The sequence below is a fragment of the Bufo gargarizans genome, chromosome 5 (genome assembly GCF_014858855.1).
Source record: "Bufo gargarizans isolate SCDJY-AF-19 chromosome 5, ASM1485885v1, whole genome shotgun sequence".
Taxonomy (NCBI): Eukaryota; Metazoa; Chordata; class Amphibia; order Anura; family Bufonidae; genus Bufo; species Bufo gargarizans.
Genome location: NC_058084.1, coordinates 300,699,224 through 300,716,985, shown reverse-complemented (window position 1 = coordinate 300,716,985; position 17,762 = coordinate 300,699,224).

Here is a 17,762-nt window from a genome sequence, read left to right as displayed (position 1 = left end):
CCAGCACGCTTGAAGAAGGACCTGAGATATTGTGCCCTGATTCCCAAGAGAATGACGGTGGTGAACGGCAATCATTCATTCATAAGATGAATGTATGATGAGACACAGTTATCAATCACTGAGGTTGTGGTTAGGTCAAGTCAGGAGGATGAGCAGAGTCAGGAAGAGGAGGTGGTTGATGATGAGGTCACTGACCCAACATGCAAAGGTGAAAAGCCGAGCGAGGACAGCAGTACATAGGGGGAGGGATCCACAGCACTACAACAGGCTGGAAGAGGCAGTTGGGTTGCAAAAGGGAGAAGTCGGCCCACACCAAACAGGCCCACAACTGTTACACCGAGCACCCCCATGTGTAAATCTACCTTGCCAAGGGGTAGGTGTTCCACAGTATGGCACTTTTTTGAGGAAAGTGCAGATGACAAAAGAGTGGTAGTTTGTAACCTGTGCCATACCAAAATGAGCCGGGGCGTGAACACTAGCAACCTCACCACCACCAGCATGATATCCGCCACATGGCATACAAGCACTCTAACAAGTGGGCCAAATGCCTGGGTTCACAATCTGGGTCTGCGGGTCCCACCACTGCCTCCTCTTCGACTGTGTTATGCACTGCTGGCTAATCCCCTGTTGAAGGCACAGGCTCGGATGCCCCTCGCCTATGCCTTCACATGAACCATCAGCAACAACATCCACTTCCCTGTCCCAGCGCAGCGTACAAATATCCATAACACAGTCATTTGAACGCAAGCGCAAATACCCACCCACTAGCCCTTGAAATTTTGCCATTTAGGCTTGTGGACACTGAGGCCTTCCACAGCCTGATGTCGGCGGCCGTCCCTCGGTACGCAGTTCCCAGCCGCCACTATTTTGCACGGTGTGCCGTGCCCGCCTTACACCAGCATGTGTCCCAGAACATCACCCATGCTCTGACCAACGCAGTTACTGGGAGGGTTCACTTCATCACGGACACATGGAAAAGTGCTGGTGGTCAGGAACGTTACATTTCCCTGACCTGCACACTGGGTGAATGTTGTGATGGCCGGGAATGAGTCATCCCCGGCCATCACATCAGGGTCTCTGCCAGCAGCTATTTTACTAGTTCCAACCACCACTTCTCCTCCTCCGCTGCCCCCTCCTCCACTTCCACCTCCAACAGCAGTCAGCCATCAGTCGCTAGCTGGAAGCAGTGTAGCACTGCTGTGGGTAAGCGTCAACAGGCCGTGCTAAAGTTGATCTGTTTAGGGGACAAACAGCACACCGCTGCAGAGCTATGGCAGGGTGTAAGGGACCAAACCGAGCTATGGCTTTTGCCACTCAACCTACAACCAGGCATGGTTGTGTCTTAAATGTAGTGGTTCAGCGATTTATCAAAATCTACCTATTTGCCAGAGCTACTAGTGAAGGCACGCCGCATGTTGGCCCATTTCCGCAAGTCGTCCATAGCTTCAGCCTGTCTGTCAACGCTGCAGCAGCGCTTGTGGCTTCCAGCTCACCGACTGTTGTGCAACATGAGCATGTGCTGGTACTCTACGTTCCACATGTTGGCCAGGCTTTGTGAGCAGCAGAGGGCAGTTATGGAATACCAGCTGCAACATGGTCGTTGCCTTTTGAGTCAACTGCCACTATTCACAAGCAAGGAGTGGGCATTGATGTCAGACCTTTGTGAGGTTTTAAAAAACTTTGAGGAATCCACACAGATGGTTAGTGGTGATAACGCTATTATCAGCTTAACCATCCCACTGCTGGGTGTACTCAAACGATCGCTGCTCACAATTAAGGACAACACTCTGAATGTGGCAGATGGGGGGAGGACAGAAATGGGGGAGGACATTACACAGGATTATAGCCAGCCCACCCTCAGTTCGTCTTCTCAGCTCAAATTGGACCATGAAGAGGAGGAGGAGCTGGAGACCGTTGCCTCGCTACAGAGGGTAGTACCCATGGAACTTTAATTCCATCTGTACAGCGTGGATGGGCAGAAGAGGAGGAGGAGGAGATGGAGGGTCATCCTGATTTCGACATCGACGTCTTGCCTGTTGGTACTCTACTCTGGCACACATGGCTGACTTCATGTTAGACTGCCTTTCCACCAACAATCGCGTTATACATATTTTAGATAACACAGATTATTGGGTGTTCACCCTTCTCGACCCCCGCTACATTCCTCTGGTGGAGAGGACGAGCAAAATGGTGCAATACCAGAAGATCCTTGTTGGAAAATTGCTCAAAGATTTTCCATCTGACAACGCTGGCGGCAGAGTCTGTACTTTCTTAGTCAACTGAGGAAGGGAGACAAGGGGAAGACACAGCAGTTCCAACAAATGCAGGGCAAAACTCTCCAAGGCATAGGACACTTTCATGACACCCCGCCAGCAACCTCACCCTGAAGCGTGGCCTAGTGGTACAAGGAGGGAAACGTTTTGGAAGATGGTGAAGGAATACATAGCCGACCATGTCAGTGTCCTAAATGATCCCTCAGTGCCTTACAACTACTGGGTGTCCAAGCTGGACACGTGGCACAAACTCGCGCCTACGCCTTGGAGGCACTGGCCTGCCCTGCCGCCAGCGTTTTGTCTGAGCGTGTATTTAGCGCTGCTGGTGGCATTATAACTAGGGTTGAGCGAACCCAAACTGTGAAGTTCGGGTTAATACCGAACTCTAGTATTTTTGGACCCTGGACCCGAACCCGAACATTTCAGTAAAAAGTTTGGGTTCTTGTTCGGTGTTAAGCGATTTAATGGTGCTTTTTGAACAAGCGTTTAACTCTGTGCACTTAGAAGCCACTAATGGCATGGCTGTGATTGGCCAGTGCAGCATGTGACCCAGCCTCTATATAAGCTGAAGTCACGTAGCGCTGCACGTCACTCTGCTGTTACTAGTGTAGGGAGAGGATGCTGCTGCTGTGAGGGAGAGAATAGGAAATAATCTTTAATCAGAAGTGCTTGTTAACTCAGCGATCTACCTAGATTTAGTTTTGTCGGTGCAGTGCACAATCTTTCTACCCTGTCCTGAGCCCAGTGACACAGAAAAATAAGTTTTATCCATCTGTTAGTTAGGTGGGCGACGGCGGCCATTTTATGCAAGCTCAGTGCATCAGCACAGCATATGTGCCTTTGTGACATTCAAATCCAAGCTTGAAATACTCCAATAATAATCTGGGTTTAAAAAAACATAAATTTTTGGCAATATCTTACATCTGGTGCCTTTGCAGCATTTGTCAGTGTGCAATTTAATCTAAAAATACAGCAATAATTTTCTGGGATTTAAAAAACACCCTTTTTGGGCAAAATACTCCATTTTAAAGCCCTAGCTGCATCTGTCACTGTAAAATTCAAGCATTATATACTGCTGTCATATTCTGTTAGTAAAAAAAAAAAACACCCATTTTGGGCAAAGTACTTAATATTGCAACCTTTGCTGCATCTGTGATTGTTAAAAACAAGCTTGAAATACTTCAATAATTTTCTGGCTTTTAAAAAACACAGATTTTTGGCAATACCCTCCATCTTGGGCCTCTGCCGCATTAGTTAGTGTGCAATTTAAGCTAGAAATACAGCTTTAATTTTCTGGGTTTTAAAAAACACCCTTTTTGGACAAAATACTCAATTTACAGCCATTGCATCTGTACGTGTGAAATTCAAGCATTATATACTGCTGTACTATTCTGTTATTAAAAAAACTAAAACTTTTTGGGCAAAGTACCTAATTATCCAGCTTTTGCTGCATCTGTGATTGTTAAAACAAGCTGGAAATACTTCAATAATTCTCTGGGTTTTAAAAAACACTCATTTTTTGCAATACCCTCCATCTGGAGCCTCTGCCGCATTAGTGAGTGTGCAATTTAAGCTAGAAATACAGCTATAATTTTCTGTGTTTTAAAAAACACCCTTTTTGGGCAAATACTAAATTTTTAGCCTTTGCTGCATTTTACGTTTGAAATTCGAGAGTTATATACTGCTGTTATATTCTGTTATTAAAAAAAATACCCTTTTTGGGCAAAATACTTAATTTGCGGCCTTGTCTGCATCCGTACGTGTGAGATACACGCTTTAGATACTGCTGTGCTATTCTGGTATTAAAAAAAACTAAAATTTGGGTCAAAAAACTTAATTTTGCAGCCTTTGCTGCATCTGTTATTGTGAGATACACCCTTTAGATACTGTTGCTCTATTCTGCTATAAAAAAAACACCTGTTTAGGGCACAAATCTTAATTTTGTAGCCTTTGCAGCATCTGTCATTGTGAAATACACTCTTTAGATACTGTTGTTCTATTCTGCTATTAAAAAACCCCCACCCATTTAGGGCAAAAAACTAAATTTTGCAGCCTTTGCTACATCTGTCATTGTAAGATACAGCCTTTAGATACCGTTGTTCTATTCTGCTATTAAAAAAAAAAACACCCATTTTGGGCAAGATCCTAAATTTGAGAAATATGAGGAGAGCGTCAAATAAGGGACGTTGCACCGGTCGTGGTGCTGCTGGTGGAGCTCCTCTTGCAGGGAAAGGACGTGATCAATCAGTGAAACACCTTCCTCAGGTTCGAGTAGGCGACAGAAGTGAAACTCCTTCCTCAGGTGCGAGTAGGCGCCAGAACCTTCAGCGGTATTTGGTCGGGCATAATGTAAATCTACGAATGGTGAGGCCAGAACAAGTACAGGCAATAGTAGAGAGGGTTGCTCACAGTGCCTCCAGTTCCTTAACATTGTCTCCCACCCAGTCTTTTGCTGAAAGCTCAGAGTTGGCACCTGTAGCCGATGTCCATCAGTCTTTCACCTCACCCCCTTGCAAATCAGCCAATCAGTCTGAGCCCCAAGTCATGCAGCAGTCTCTTCTGCTTTTTGATGACTCTGTTAGCAGGGCTTCCCAGGGCCTTTACCTAGCCCTGCCCCAGAAGTGGAAGAGATTGAGTGCACCGATGCCCAACCACTTATGTTTCAAGATGAGTACATGGGAGGACCATCTCAGTATGTCTCGGATGATGACGAAACACAGGTGCCAACTGCTGTGGCTTTCGAAAGTGTGCAGACCAACAAGGAGGGCAGGGGTGAAGACTGGGTGGAAGATGATATAGAGGACGATGAGGTCCTCGACCCCACATGGAATCAAGGTCAAGCGAATGACCTGTGTAGTTCGGAGGAAGAGGCGGTGGTAGCACAAAGCCACCAGCACAGCAGAAGAGGGATTAGGGTGCAAAAGCGGTCCCCTAGACAGTACGCCTGCTACAGCCCACCGCAGCAAAGGACCGAGCACACCAAAGCCAGCTCTAAGGAGTTCCCTGACGTGGCAATTGTTCAGACAATGTGCTGACAACAAGACACGAGTGGTTTGCACACTGTACAATCAGAGCCTGAAGCGAGGCATACATGTTCTCAACCTGAGAACAACCTGCATGACTAGGCATCTAAGTGCAAAGCACAAGCTGCAGTGGAGAAGATACCTCAAAAACCAAGAAAGGTCTCTGGCTCCTCCTGTTTCCTCTTCTGCTGCAGTCGCGTCCTCTTCATCCACCTCTGGAGTGACAGTGCCACCTGCCACCTCCACACAGAGGATCTGCCAGTCTGCCAGCAACACCACCACCTGGGTCACCAAGCATCTCCACAATGTCCCACGGAAGCGTTCATCTCTCCATCTTCCAAACACTAGAGCGAAAGAGGAAGTACCCCCCTACCCACCCGCGATCCCTGGCCCTCAATGCCAGCATTTAAAAATTACTTGCCTATGAAATGCTGTCATTCCATCTGGTGGAGGCGGAGAGTTTTAAAAGCCTTATGGCTGTGTCTGTCCCATAGTAAGTCGTGTCTAGCCGCTACTACTTTTCCAGGTGAGCCATCCCTTCCCTGCACAACCAAGTGGGGGACAAAATCAGGTGTGCACTGCGCAATCCCATCTGTGGCAAGGTCCACTTAACTACGGATACGTGGACCAGTAAGCACAGTCAGGGACGTTATCTCTCCCTAACAGGACACTGGGTAAATGCAGTGGCGGCTGGGCCTGAGGCGGATAGCAGTTTGGTGCATGTCCTTCCACCACCGAGGATTGCAGGGCGCTTCAGTTTGCCTCCTGTTGCTCCTTCCTCCTACTCCGCTTCCTCATTCTCTACTGGCTCCTCATCTGGTCAGCGTAACACCTTCACCATCAATTTCAGCACAGCTAGGTGTAAACGACAGCAGGTAGTTTTAAAATGTATCTGTTTGGGGGACAAACCCCACACCGCGCAGGAGCTGTGGACGGGCATGGAACAACAGACCGATGAGTGGTTGGTGCCAGTGAGCCTTTAGGCCGGCCTGGTGGTGTGCAATAATGGGCAAAATCTTGTAGCTGTTCAGGGACTAGCAGGTTTGACGCACATCCCTTGCCTGGCTCATGTGCTGAATTTGATGCTTCAGAGGTTCATTAAAAATGACCCCGATATGTCAGAGCTACTGCAGAAAGTGCGGACCGTCTGTGCGCGATTTCGACATTCTCAACCTGCTGCTGCTCGCCTGTCAGTGCTGCAGCATAACTTTGGCCTTCCCGCTCACCGCCTCTTATGCGACCTGCCCATAAGGTGGAACTCCACCTTGCACATGCTGGCCAGACTGGGAGAGCAAGAGCAGGCGATAATGAAGTTTCAGCTGCAGCACACACGGGTGAGTCGCTCTGCGGAACAGCACCACTTCACCACCAATGACTGGGCCTCCATGCAAGATCTATGTTCCTTGTTGTTCTGTTTCGAGTACTCCACCAACATGGCCAGTGCCGATAACCTAGTTCTCAGCGTTACTATCCCACTTCTATGCATTCTTGAAAAAAAGCTTCTGGCGATGATGGGAGAGTATGTGGAAAAGGAGGAGGAGGAGGAGGAGGAAAAGGGATCATTTCATAGAGTTTCTGGCCATTTATTGACAAGTGGCTCCGATGGTGGGTTTCTGCACCCACAAACACCAGGTACACAATTGTCCAGCCAGGGCACAGTTCTGGAAGATGACGAGGTGGAGGAGGAGGAACCGTGTTCACAGCAGGGTGGCACCCAAACCAGCTCATGGGCATCACTGGTACGTGGCTGGGGGGATACAGAGGACACAGACGATAAACCTCCCACAGAGGACAGTTTGTCGTTGTCTCTGGACAGCCTGGCACGCATGAGCGATTACATGTTGCAGTGTCTCCATAACAACAACTGCCGAGTTGCCCACATTCTAACTTGTGCTGATTACTGGGTGGCCATGCTGCTGGATCCCCGTTACAAGGACAACGTACCATCCTTAATTCCATCACTGGAGCGTGATCGTAAGATGCGCGAGTACAAGCGCACGCTGGTAGACGCGCTGCTGGTGGCATTACCACCTGACAGTGGGGGCACAGTTGAAGCACAAGGCAAAGGCAGAGGAGGAGGAAGAGGTCGCCAACGCAGCTGGGGCACCACTAGCACCTCAGAAGGCAGGGTTAGCTTGGCCGAAATGTGGAAAAGCTTTGTCAGCACGCCACAACAACCAGAACCACCAGCTAATATGGAACATCTTAGCAGGAGGCAGCATTTCAGCAACATGGTGGAGCAGTATGTGTGCACACGCCTACACGTACTGAAGGACAGGTCTGCCCCCTTCAACTTCTGGGTCTCCAAATTGGGCACATGGCCTGAGCTTGCCCTTTACGCCTTGCTGGCCTGCCCTGCAGCCAGTGTATTGTCTAAACGTGTGTTTAGCACGGCAGAGGGGGTGTTATCACAGACCATCGCAGCCGCCTGTCCACAGCCAATGTGGACAAGCTCACGTTCATTAAAATGAACCAGGCATGGATGCCACAGGACTTATCCTTACCTTGTGCAGAATGGAAATGTATATTGGCCTTACCCAGCCATTGTTATACTAAAGCGCAATTGCTCATTGTTGCATTTTTGATATTTCCCACTCTTTTGGGGTGTACCCTAATCCTAACAACAAAAAAAAAAAAAATGTAAACCAAAAACCAGTGTTGGCTACCTCGTCCTCCCCCACCGCCACTTCCACCTACATCACCACGTCAACCGCCTCCTCAACCCCCTACTCCCTATGGACCTCCACCTCATACATCAAGATTATAATTTTTTTATGCATATAATTTTATTTTATTTTAATTTTTGTCATTTCACTAATTTGTCCGTTACATTTTTGGGTGGAATTTACAATTTTTGGCTGTAATATACCCCTGCTCTACCTAGTAGACAGGTCAACAAATTTCACTAATTTGTCTGTTACATTTTTGGATGAAATTCACCAATTTTTGGCTGTGATATACCCCTGCATTACATAGTTGACAGGATAATACATTTCACAAATTTTTCTGTTACATTGTTGGATGAAATTTACAAATTTTTGGCTGTGATATACCCCTACTCTACCTAGTGGACAAGGAAATACATTACACTAATTAAAAAAATAAATCGGTTACATAGTTGTGTGAGATTCACAATTTTTGGGCTGTGATATACCCCTGCTCTACCTAGTAGACAGGTTAATACATTTTACTAATTTTTCTGTTACATTGTCGGGTGACTTTCACAAATTTTTGGCTGTGATATACCCCTGCTCTACCTAGAAAATACATTTCACTAATTTGGACAAGAAAATACATTTCACTAATTTGTCTGTTACATAGTTGAGTGACACTGACCGATTTTTGGCTGTGATATACCACTGCTCTACCTAGTGGACAAGGAAATACATTTCACTAATTCGTCTGTTACATTCTTGGGTGAAATTTTACCATATTTGCCATGAATAAACCCCTGATCTGCATAGGTGACAGGGACCGAATTTTTTTATAATCATCTGTTCCATTGGTGGGTGACATTAGCCCATTTCTGGCGATGTAAAACCCCTGCTATGCATAGGTGACAGGGAATTCAATTTCTAAAATTCATTTTTAATTGATGCGCGCCCCCTCCTTTCATTCGATGCTTCAACTTTAACAACTTGTCCCACATTTCCGCTCGATCACATTGGTGCCATTGACCTCCATTGGATGTGGTATCTCTTTCTCACGTTCCCTCTCTGGCATGGAACCCTGATTCGCCGTTAACCGTGATCAACATGGTAGGCGCAGAAAAGAACAATGAAAGTTGATAGAGAAAATATCCAAATGGATCGCAGACATCACAGGGACATGCGATCAGGCAGAAGTTATCTAGAGTTAACAATGCCCCCTTCGCGCACCCCCTCCTTTACTTGGAAGCTTCGGGTTCAATAATTTGTCCCACATTTCAGCTTGATCACATTGCAGCCATTGACCTCCCTTTTGAAACAAAAAATCATGTTTTAGTGTCTCCATAGTCTGAGAGCCATAGTTTTTTTTTTCAGTTTTTGGGCACTTAATTTGTTTACAGTATTCACCTGAGGGGTTAGATTATGTGATATTTTTATAGAGCAGGTTATTACGGACGCGGTGATACCTAATATGTATACTTTTTATTATTTATGTACGTTTTACACAATAATATCATTTTTGAAACAAAAAAATCATGTTTTAGTGTCTCTATAGCCTGAGAACCACAGTTTGTTTAGTTTTTGTGCACTTATCTTGGGTATGGTATGATTTTTGCAAGATGAGATGACTGTTTGATTGGCACTATTTTGAGGTGCGTATGACTTTTTGATCGCTTACTATTACACTTTTTGTGATGTAAGGTGACAAAATTTTTTTTTTTACACCGGTTTGATTTTAATTTTTTACAGTATTCACCTGAGGAATTAGATTATGTGATATTTTTATAGAGCAGGTTATTACGGATGTGGCGATACCTAATATGTATACTTCTTTTATTTATGTACGTTTTACACAATAATATCATTTTTTAAACCAAAAAATCATGTTTTAGTGTCTCCATATTCTGAGTGTCATAGTTTTTTTTGGTTTTTTGGTCGATTATCTTAGGTAGGGTCTCATTTTTAGTGGGATTAGATGATGTTTAGACTGGAACTATTTTGGGGTGCATATACTTTTTGATCGCTTGCTATTACACTTTTTGTGATGTAAGGTGACGTTTTTACACCTGAGGGGTTAGGTCATGTGATATTTTTATAGAGCAGGTTATTATGGATGCAGCGATTTGTAATATGTCTACCCCCCCCTATTTTTTGCCAATTTTTTTAAACTTTATTTGAAGGAAATGCCGTTATTTTATTTTTTTTACTTGAAGGACTTCAACTTTTGGGGGTCTGATCTCCTTTACAATGCATTCCAATACTTTGTTTTCACTTACATTTTTCCTATCTCTAGCCCTGACACACAGAAGGTATTGGACAGATGTCACAAGTCACTGCAGACACCCACTATAGAAAAAGTATTAAAAATGATGGAAAAAATATACTCGTTTTCCCTTATATTTTTCCTATTTCTGGCCCTGACACACAGAAGGTATTGGAAAAATGTCACAAGTCACTGCAGACACCCTCTATAGAAAAAGTATTGAAAATGATGGGGGAAAAAATACTTCTTTTCACTTATATTTTTCCTATCTCTGACCCTATCACACAGAAGGTATTGGACAAATGTCACAAGTCACTGCAGACACCCTTTATAGAAAAAGAATTGAAAATGATGGAATGGTGTGTCAGATCAGGGCTAGCCTCCCTGGCACTCTTCCCTCTACCCCGCTTTCTAACTGTTACCCAGCTAACTTCCTCACTTACCTCAGACTCCTCTCTGTCACCCTACCCCTCATCTACCCCAAAGATTGCTTGCTCGGTGAGAAGCAAACTCTTTTGCAAATTTTCAATGCCTCTCAGTGTTGCAACTTGTCCATTTAGAGACTTGATTTGCGATTCCAAATGGGTAATTTGCTCACATCTTGAACAAAGATATACACCCTCGAACGGCTGTTCCAGGACTGCATGCATCATCACTGGACTGCGTTGTCAATTGTGCAACACATACTAAATAAGGATTACACCACAAAAGCGAAAAATACAATGTAATGTAGTAATAAGAAACTGGCTAATTACAGTCCCCCACTGAAGTCCCTGAATCTAAAGTCACTTAATCTTAAGTCACACACTTACACAACCACACTTAATCAACCACGCGTCGAGGTCAAACTCACGTTATAAATCTGCTTATATTAATATAAATGAAGCTCACTATACCAGCCTGGTTTGTTTTCCCTCTGGATTCAAAAAGGCTGTGCTGCCCTCACTGCTGAGTTTTTATAGTCTCCAAATTAGACAGCCACACTCTAATTACTCACCTGTGCAACCCCTGGAGAAGGAAATCACAGCACACAATACAGTCAAATACAGCCACAATGTCCACAAATTATTTGGCTCTCAGATACTCCCTCACTTAATCTTAAGTCGCATACTTACACAACCACACTTAATCAACCACGCGTCACGGTCAAACTCGCGTTATGGATCTGCTTATATTAATATAAATGAAGCTCACTACAACAGTCTGGTTTGTTTTTTCCGTCTGGATTGGTAAAAAGTAGAAATCTGCAGTTGCAGAGAGCGATGAGGAGAAAGCAAAGCTATTAAATGTTTTTTTCTCCTCTATATTCACTGAATATAATAAACGCTGATTTCATTCTTCAGATGAAATGAAGAATGTAAAAGTTAATTCCCCATTAAAAGTGCCCTGTCTGACCCAGGAAGAAGTACAGTGGCGTCTTAAAAAGAATAAAATAGACAAATCGCCAGGACCAGATGGCATACACCCCGTATCCTAAAATAATTAAGTAATGTTATAGCCAAACCCTTATTTCTGATATTTAAGGACTCCATACTGACAGGGAGTGTTCCACAGGATTGGCGCATAGCAAATGTAGTTTCAATATTCAAAAAGGGTCCAAAAACAGAGCCTGGAAACTATAGGCTGGTAAGTTTAACATCTGTTGTGGGTAAACTGTTTGATGGTTTTCTAAGAGATGCTATCTTGAAGTATCGCAAGGAAAATAAACAAATAATGCCATATCAGCATGGCTTTATGAGGGATCGGTCATGTCAAACTAATTTGATCATTTTCTATGAGGAAGTAAGTTCTACAATTGAAAGCTGCAAATCAATGGATGTCATATATCTGGACTTTTGTAGCATTTGACACTGTACCACATAAAATGTTAGTATATAAAATGAGAATGCATGGACTGGGAGAAAATGTCTGTATTTGGGTAGGTGACTGGCTCAGTGATAAAAAACTGAGGGTGGTTATTAATGGTACACACTCAGATCACTGTCACTATTGGAGTACCTCAGGGATCAGTATTGGGCCCTATTCTCTTCAATATATTTATTAATAATCTTGTAGAAGGCTTGCACAGTAAAATATCAATTTTTGCAGATGACAATAAACTGTGTAAAGTAATTTACACGTAAGAGGACAGTATACTGCTACAGATGGATCTGAATAGATTGGAGGCTTTGGCAGATAAGTGGCAAATGAGGTTTAACACTGACAAATGTAAGGTTATGCACATGGGAAGGAATAATGCAAGTCACCCGTACATACTAAATGGTAACACACTGGGTAACACTGACATGGAAAAGGACCTAGGAATTTTAGTAAACACCAAACTAAGCTATAAAAACCAGCGGCAGGCAACTGATGCCAAGGCCAATGCGATGATGGGTTGCATCAAAAGGGGCATAGATGCCTGTGATGAGAACATAGTCCTGCCACTTTACAAATCACTAGTCAGACCACACATGGACTACTCTGTACAGTTCTGGGCTCCTGTGAACAAGGCAGACATAGCAGAGCTGGAGAGGGTACAGAGGAGGGTAACTAAAGTAATAACTGGAAAGGGGGGACTACAGTACCCTGAAAGATTATCAACATTAGGGTTATTCACATTAGAAAAAAGACGACTGAGGAAAGATCTAATTACTGTGTATAAATATATCAGGGGTCAGTACAGAGATCTCTCCCATCATCTATTTATCCCCAGGACTGTGACCTTAACAAGGGGACATCCTCTGCGTCTGTAGGAAAGAAGGTTTGTACACAAATATAGAAGAGGATTCTTTATGGTAAGAGCAGTGAGACTATGGAACTCTCTACCTGAGAAGGTGGTGATGGTGAGTTCACTAAAAGAGTTCAAGAGGGGCCTAGATGTATTTCTAGAGTGTAATACTATTACAGGCTATAGCTACTGCAAAAGGCTTTAAAACATATAACTGCACTGTGGAGCGGTAAATAGGCCCTTAGTTTTTTTTCACTTATACACACTACAAAATGCTTTAGACCATATAACTGCACCGCTGAACGGAAAATAATATATATTATTGTGCCGCTAATACATGCCAAAAAGGGATTTAGAACATATAACTGCTCTGCTGAATGGCAAATAATATACAGTAGAGACCAAAAGTTTGGACACACCTTCTAATTCAAAGAGTTTTCTTTATTTTCATGACTATGAAAATTGTAGATTCACACTGAAGGCATCAAAACTATGAATTAACACATGTGGAATTATATACATAACAAAAAAGTGTGAAACAACTGAAAATATGTCATATTCTAGGTTCTTCAAAGTAGCCACCTTTTGCTTTGATTACTGCTTTGCACACTCTTGGCATTCTCTTGATGAGCTTCAAGAGGTAGTCACCTGAAATGGTCTTCCAACAGTCTTGAAGGAGTTCCCAGAAATGCTTAGCACTTGTTGGCCCTTTTGCCTTTACTCTGCGGTCCAGCTCACCCCAAACCGTCTCGATTGGATTCAGGTCCGGTGACTGTGGAGGCCAGGTCATCTGGCGCAGGACCCCATCACTCTGCTTCATGGTCAAATAGCCCTTACACAGCCTGGAGGTGTGTTTGGGGTCATTGTCCTGTTGAAAAATAAATGATGGTCCAACTAAACGCAAACCGGATGGAATAGCATGCCACTGCAAGATGCTGTGGTAGCCATGCTGGTTCAGTATGCCTTCAATTTTGAATAAATCTCCAACAGTGTCACCAGCAAAGCACCCCCACACCATCACACCTCCTCCTCCATGCTTCACGGTGGGAACCAGGCATGTAGAGTCCATCCGTTCACCTTTTCTGCGTCACACAAAGACACGGTGGTTGGAACCAAAGATCTCAAATTTGGACTCATCAGACCAAAGCACAGATTTCCACTGGTCTAATGTACATTTCTTGTGTTCTTTAGCCCAAACAAATCTCTTCTGCTTATTGCCTGTCCTTAGCAGTGGTTTCCTAGCAGATATTCTACCATGAAGGCCTGATTCACAAAGTCTCCTCTTAACAGTTGTTCTAGAGATATGTCTGCTGCTAGAACTCTGTGTGGCATTGACCTGGTCTCTAATCTGAGCTGCTGTTAATCTGCGATTTCTGAGGCTGGTGACTCGGATGAACTTATCCTCCGCAGCAGAGGTGACTCTCGGTCTTCCTTACCTGGGGCGGTCCGCATGTGAGACAGTTTCTTTGTAGCGCTTGATGGTTTTTGTGACTGCATTTGGGGACACTTTCAAAGTTTTCCCAATTTTTCAGACTGACTGACCTTCATTTCTTAAAGTAATGATGGCCACTCGTTTTTCTTTACTTAGCTGCTTTTTTCTTGCCATAATAAGAATTCTAACAGTCTATTCAGTAGGACTATCAGCTGTGTATCCACCTGACTTCTTCACGACGCAACTGATGGTCCCAACCCCATTTATAAGGCAAGAAACCACACCTGTGAAGTGAAAACCATTTCAGGTGACTACCTTTTGAAGTTCATCAAGAGAATGCCAAGAGTGTGCAAAGCAGTAATCAAAGCAAAAGGTGGCTACTTTGAAGAACCTAGAATATGACATATTTTCAGTTGTTTCACACTTTTTTGTTATGTATATAATTCCACATGTGTTAATTCATAGTTTTGATGCCTTCAGTGTGAATCTTTTACCGCAAATAACACCAACTGTGAACCGTGCCTATTTTTCTTGTATTGTAGTGAAATATGACAATAAACGATTTTACCGCAAATAACACCAAATGTGAACTGCGTCTATTTTTCTCGTATTATAGTGAAACATGACAAGAAACCTTTAGAGCAAATAACACCAAATAGGAACTAAGTCTATTTTTCTCTTTTTCTCTAGATATTTGGCAATAAACGCTTTTAGCGCAAATAATACCAAATGTGAACTGGGTCTATTTTTCTTGTATTGTAGTGAAATATGACAATAAACGCTTTTAGTGCAAATAACACCAAATATGAACTAAATCTATTTTTATTTTTTCTCTAGAAATATCACAAGAAACGCTTTTAGTGCAAATAACAACAAAAGTAACCTGCACAAATATATTTTTGTATTGTATTGAAATAGGTCACTAAATTATATCAGTGCAGTTAACAGCAAAAGTGACCTGCGTATACTGTATGTTTATCTTTATCAACAGATAGAAGCCGCAAAAAGTTTTTCAACATACCACTTGCATCCCAATAACTAATTGCTGGAATGACAGAGCTGTATTAGAAGACTATCTGGATCCCCAAGTAATGTTTCCCTGCATTTGTAAATCGCTTTTTTTCACAATGAGGATTTTCCTATGACTCTCCCTAGCATCTGCACACATCTCTCCCTGCCCATCTCCTCACACGTGTAGTCACCATTTTAGCTGCCATTGTAGCCAGCTAGCCGCCATGTTAGGAAGAATTGCGACAAAGCGCAAGAAAGTTCACATTAGTTTAGAATCAAATTTTTCCTGAAATTCAGAACAAATTCGACTTTGTCAGCTTTGATTCGCTCATTTCTAATAAATACCATAGGGTGCAAGTACCTGTATAACAAATTTACTTGCTGGGGAGTAACCATTATTTCACTAGTACAGGAGTGATTCCTGGGGCTACCCATATTTTATCGATGAGTTCTTTCATTATTGTCTTAGATTGATGAGTGGGCCCATGGGCCACAGAGGCTATTACAGGATAGAGTGCTCTAGGCAAGCACACTTTCTTCCCTTGTGTCCAAAGTCCGGATTCTTCTTCCAGGGCTGACTCCTTTAGCCAGGTTTCCTTTTCTGAGCGGGTGGCTTGCTTCTGCATCTGTTTCAGTAGATCCCATGATACTTCTTGTTGCTTGACATCCGGTTGTGCTAACATGATTTTATCTGGCTGTGCTCTTTCCTCTTCCATTGCTGCCTGTTTGGCTGCTTGGTCAGCCAATGCATTTCCTTTGGCTTCTGGTGTGTCAGCACGGGTATGTGCCTTTACTTTGATTACTGCTACTTTGGTGGGCAGGAGTACTGCAGTCATCAAAGCCTCCACTGCTAAAGCATGTTTAATTGGGGTTCCTGCTGCTGTAATGTAATCTCTGGCCTTCCATATTATTCCGAAATCATGAACTACTCCAAAAGCATATCTGGAGTCTGTGTAGATGTTAGCAGTGGAGTCTTTTGCTATGAGGCAGGCCTCAGTAAGGGCTATGAGTTCAGCCTCTTGTGCTGACTGGTCTGGGCGCAATTGCCTTGCACACAGTACTTCATACTCACTAGTAACTGCCATGCCTGTATGGAATTTCCCTTTGTCATCGGCATACCTTGAACCGTCTACAAAGAGTGTCCAGTGTGGGTTTTGCAAAGGAGTATCCTGTATTGATGGTGGAGTTCCTACTTCAGCTTCCATCATTGTAATGCAATCATGTTCTTGTTCTTTGTAAAGAGAGTCGGTTGAGGCCCATAGTTCTTCTTCCTGAAGATCTTCTTAAGCACGTAGATCAATAAAATCTTCAGAATCTCCATCTGCAGTATACTCCCCCCTTGGGAGAGGAAGGAGTGCAGCAGGATTGAGGATGTGGCATCTCTGGATGGTGACATTATCTGGCAGAAGCAGACTACACTGGAGCCTGAGGTGGCGTTGTGCAGTGAGGTGTTTAGGTTGTGTTTGTTGCAGGATAGCTGAGATGTTGGGAACTCACCTTGCAGGCTGGGGTTTTTTTTTTTTTTTTTTTTTTTGTGATTGATGTCTATTAGAATTGTATCTTGGAATGTCAGAGGGCTCGGGGAAAGGGTTAAAAGGCAAGCTATTATGGATGCAGTAAAAAGATACCTTCCAGCAATTATATGCATAGTAGAAACTCATCTTACTAAAGAAACCCTGCGCCGTCTGACGACGGGATGGCACTCCCAGTCTTATCACTCCACTTTTAGCGGATCTTCTAGGGGCGTTTCAGTCCTGATTCATAATTCTGTAGATTTTATCCTCATAAAATCTCATATAGATGATCAGGGCAGATTCATTTTTCTACATGGTAAGCTGTATGGCCATAGTTACATTCTGGCCTTCTTCTACATTCCCCCTCCATTCTCAATGTATCCCTTGACTCAGCTATTGCTTTTTGCCGAAAATAGATCAGAATGCCGGTTAATCCTGATGGGGGACTTCAATGCGGTTATGGACCCCAATAAGGATAGACTTACGTTAGATGCAGACCGGGGGAGGAACCCCTGCAACTCCTTGCTGCCCCAGTTCTGTTTAGAGGTAGGAGTGGTAGATATATGGGAATACCTCGGCGGAGGAAAGAGAGTATACTCCTGTGTCAGCAGGGGGGGGAGAGCAATGTCTCGGATTGATTTAGCACTCACTAATGAGAGCAATTTGAGCAACATCAGCAAGATCCGATATGGAGTACGAACCGTTTCGGACCACTCACCCGTACTAATTGAGGTTCGCACTGGGGAGAATAAGGACACAAGGGGGCTAGGATTCAAGTTGAACCCATATTGGCTCGCCGTTATGGAGAATCCTCAGTCTATTACATTATTGATATCCTCCTTTTGGGAGGTAAATTTTCCCTCTGCCAACATCAATGTAGTATGGGAC